Raw genomic sequence first — 4,930 nt, 5'->3', positions numbered from 1 at the left:
GGCTGAGAGAGAACAGGAGGCAGAGAAGGGGGAAGGTAGGATTAGGGAGGAGAAGATAGGGGGCAGGAATAGGGTGGGGGAATGGGGAGTGGGTATGGGGTTTCTCTTAGGGGTGATGAAAATGTTCTAAAATTTGTTGTGCTGATGGTTGTACAGCTCTGTGACCATTTAATTGTACACTTTAAATAGGTGAATTGTTTGGTGTGTAAACTGTAACTCAATAAAAATGTTATTTTAAGAAATAGCAATAATTATTAAATTTTGTTGGCTCCAAGGTCCTCAACTTCTGTTGTTTTTTTGTTTTTTTAATTGCTTGTAACAGAGAAGAATATTGCTATGAAACAGACAGACAGTTATAAACAGATCCTAAAAAAGGAGCCTTTTTTTGATGAACAGCATGATGGGCAAAAGATGCAAGTTTAAAAGCAAAAGGAAGTTAAATGACTTTGCATAAGTTTGAAATCATGTGTATATGTGTGGACTCAGGAAATAAGAGACACATGGTGAGGCCAGAAAGAGGTGAAGATGTAGTGTGGAGAGAAAGCAAAGTTACAGATAGACTGAGTTGATTTAAGTTTTGGTGAAATAAATGAGAATACGAGAATATTTCCTATTTAATAAAGCCACCATTCTATCTCTCGTGCCATGCTGCTGGACCTGTTTTGATGGTCCGGTCTGCAAGGTAGATACTGGGCCAAACAGAAGCCAATTCCATCTGCAATGCTGGTGTGGCTTTCCTTTTTGAGAGAAGTCCTTTTTGGTCTCCATCTTGAGGTTAAGAATTACAATTTTTTTTATTCTTTCTGATTCTCTACATTTCAGCTCTTAGGTTGAATGCTGCAAATACTCTGCAGCTTGTCTTTCTTTTTCACAAAAGTGAAGCTTTTGAGAATTACCCCTGATGATACATATCTATAGTACATTGATTTTCACTGCTCTGTGCATTCCATTAAATGAATATAGCACAATTCATCTATCCACTCTCCTGTTCCAACTTTTTACTAATGCAAACAACATTGCAATAAAATCCTCAGCCATGTCTGATTTTTCCCATGGCCTTGAGCTTCTCTAACATACAAACCTAACAAAAGAATTGCTTTGTCATAAGGATGCACATATTCAAATTCACGGGACATTGTCACATTGCTCTTCAAATAATGATGTAATATACGGTGACTAACATAACATAATATGATAAAATTAAAAAAAAGTGGTTGTATAAATTTATAATTCTTCCCACAACTGTTGAGAGTTCCCTTTGCCTGAATCCTCGCTCATACTGAAGGGATAGCACTATAAAGATGGGGGTCTCAGTCCCCACTCTCTCTCTCCAAGTACTGGTATTAAATTCAAGACCCTGTATTATTAAATGTGATAAATACCTCACCGCCCCACCTCCCCCAGCAGACACTATGTCAGCTCCGCAGTTCACTGTTGATTTTCAGTCCCTTCTTCATTTCTGACCCAAGGCAACTTCCCTGCCTTTCTTAGCGTTCAGCCGTGCATTTATAAGGATGTTAGTTATAATTTATTGAGCAATTCTTGGGGTTTGCAGCTGGAGGGTTTTCAAGTTGTCTGTACTGCTCGACCCTTATATGCCTGACAACATTTTCAGCACCTGAGCAATCTTTAAACTTTAAGCTGCGCAGATGTTGGACATTATAAAGAAAATAAGTGAAATCAAGTTAACAACTATGATGAGCAATTAAACTCTCTCTACGTGTATTCATTAATCACCACACTGCAGCGCAGAATGACAACAGACACTAGGGACTCTACAGACGATCTGGGTTTGATTCCCAACTCTGTTGCTCACTAGCTGTGTGACCTTGGGCAACGTATTTCATCTTTCTGGGCCCCAGTTTCTTCATCTGTAAGGCGAGGATGTAAATCATAGAACCTACTCAGTAGGGTTCATATAAGGATCCAATGAGTTAATATTTATAAACATGCTTAGAACTATATCTGACACACAGCATGTATCATGTGATAAATAAAAAATGGAATAATAAATATTAGAAATTCATTTTTATATTACCTATGAATATTCCAATAATGAATTGTCCTTCAATTCCCAGCAGGACGATCTAACGCTGGCAACATCATAGCTCTTCTTTTCAAGTTTAATGATTCTAGTATTAAATGGCTTTTACCTAAGAGGATCTCTGTGCCCCAGAATACAAGCAAAATCGTTGTGGTCCATTGTGCCCCAGGCACAGGAAAAACACTGCCTGCCCAACCAAGGGGTTACGGGGACTGGGAGCAAGGATGTTAAGAGATGGTAAGATGGAGAAGGAAATAAACAGGAGAAGAAGGAAAAAAGAAATGCAGATACGTTCTTCCTCCCAACCTGGGACCAGGCCAGAGTGCTGGCAGGATGCTCCCTCAGGGAGCCTCTTCCCTCCCTGCTGCACACCCCCCCCCCCACCACGCTCCCTGCTTCAGCCACACAACTTCTTGCCTGCTCCCCATGTGGACCCTTCAGCTTGCTTAGGTTCAAAGAGGAGATCTGAGCAAAACAGGGCAAAAAGCTTTCTCTTAATCTAGACAATTTGCATGTCTGAAGGTGTTCAGGCTGTGAGAAATGGCATCTCAGGGATCTGACTCTGTGTTGTTATTACTGTCCTTTCACGCCATATGCACACCACAATATTTTGTCCTTAATAGATACAAAATACACTTTAAGTTGAAATAAATGGATCGAGGCTCACCACATAGCCCCTACAACAGACCTGGCAATAATGCCCCATCATAACTTGACAAGCAGTGAACTCCCTTCCTCTACACGGCGTCCATTCTCCACAAGGCAGGCCAAAGTCAGTTTTCTTCTGGAGAGGAGTGATGGGAGGTGATTACCTCAGGACCATTATGGACTTTCTCCTGCCTGGAAAGGTATGTGTTCTGTTAGAAATACATAGTTAATTTCTTACGCAGTTAATAAAAGTCATTGTTTTCTTTTTCCACACCATAACTGGAAGACTGACTGAAAAAGTTTGTTTGCAATCCCACATTTTACTTGACTAAAATTTCTTCCTTTTTTTTTTTAAAGATTTTATTTATTTATTTGACAGAGAGGGAGAGAGCACAATTAGGCAGAATGGCAGGCAGAGGGAGAAGCAGACTCCCCATTGAGCAGGGAGCCGGAGGTGGGGCTCTATCCCAGGACCCCGGGATCATGACATGAGCCGAAGGCAGACGCTTAACTGACTGAGCCACCCAGGTGCACCTTGACTAAACTTTTCGACCTCACTTATGGTTTTACAGGGGAGTAGAGGAGTATTATTTTATTTCAAGCATGAAGAGAAAAAAATCTCTTACCAAAACTGGGTTATCTATATGGTGGACACATCAACTACTAATTCTATAGCTGTCTACAACATAGCATTCATGATTCAGAAAGAGATGTAAGGTTAACCAACAGTTGATTTCTAAAGTAAAAGAATTTTAATTATTTTTAATTTTTAAGATAACTAATGTTCTAGTTAATGAACTAGATGGCAGGAATCCTTTCAATTGTATACATATATCAAATCATCACAGTTTACATTTTTAAATATCTTATAATTGTATCTGCCAACTATACCTCAATAAAGCTGGGAGGAAAAGGACATGGAAATACAGTATTCCTGTATGTATATTTTTGAGCTAGAGGAATAAATTTTTTCAAAAAATAGTGTTATCTGATACAATTTAACACCACTGTATATTAAATATTATTTTCTTATTTATTTACTGAAAAGTCAAATCACTTTATAGTTTATAATGGAAAAAATTGTCTTCTAGTCTCTTCCTCACCCCTGATCTATGTTTTCCAGAGGAAAGATGTTCAACTCATTTTCTTCTGTTATTTACCATCATATTCCTAAATTATACCATGTATTATTGATTTTTTGAGTCTTTCAATACTAGTATCTATTGACTTCATACTATGAAAGATGAGGATTTAGTTTCCTAAAATACCCTTTCTCTATTCACCTAATGTAGTTATATACCATGTTAGGTTAATATTCAATCTGACATTAATATTGTCATATAATAATCACAGCTGAACCATGTGCTCATTAACGAAGGAAGCATTTCCTTGTATAACTTTATTTCCCTGGCTTCAATCAATGCCTCTTATTTGTTTAATTCATTTCTTATGTACCTTCCACTGATTCATGCCTAAACTCCCTCCAATTAGTGTGACTAAAGCTCCCCAGAGCATGTCCATAAACAATAGGTAAATGTGGCTATTTTGTTTCTTAGAACAATCCTTCCAGAATCCCTGGATGTTCTTGCTGTAACTGAGTTAGTTTGCTTCCTGGACCCGCTTCCCTGCCATGATTCTAGGACTTCTCTTTACCATCATGTCAGGAATTAACTTCACCTGGCTCTCTAGTTGGGTTTTCTGTTTCCCAAATCCCATATCTTTTCTAAAAATTCATTTTACTTGAGCATCATCTAGCAGGTTCCTGGGAAAGGATGAATGAAGATCAATGTTTTGTATCTTTTAAAATGTTTTATTCTAATCTCACCACTTGACTATTTGACCATAAAATCCTAGATTGGAAATAATTCTCTAAGAATTTGGAAGGCACAATTCCATCATCTTCTGACAATAGTGTTGCAAGTAAGAGTCAAATGCCATTGTGGTCCCCAGCCTTGTTGACAACTTCTTCTGCTGCCCTCCTCATCCTGCCCCACAGCCCAGCCCCTCCCCTGCACTATGCTTGGAAGTTTTCCAAATCATATCTTTATCCCTAGTATTCTGAAATTTCTTGGTAGTGGTTTTTTTTTTTTTCCTTATTTACTGTGCTGGGCACTTAGCTGTTCAGTTGAGGAAAGCACATTCTTTTCAACCGGTTGTTGGAAATATTTTTCTATTATCTTCTCCTCCTCCTCCCCCTACCTCCTCCTCTCCTCCTCCTCCTTCTTCTTTGATAATTTC

This window comes from Leptonychotes weddellii, chromosome 4 (assembly GCF_054177405.1).
Source record: "Leptonychotes weddellii isolate Sample4059 chromosome 4, ASM5417740v2, whole genome shotgun sequence".
Taxonomy (NCBI): Eukaryota; Metazoa; Chordata; class Mammalia; order Carnivora; family Phocidae; genus Leptonychotes; species Leptonychotes weddellii.
This window is presented reverse-complemented; position numbering follows the sequence as displayed.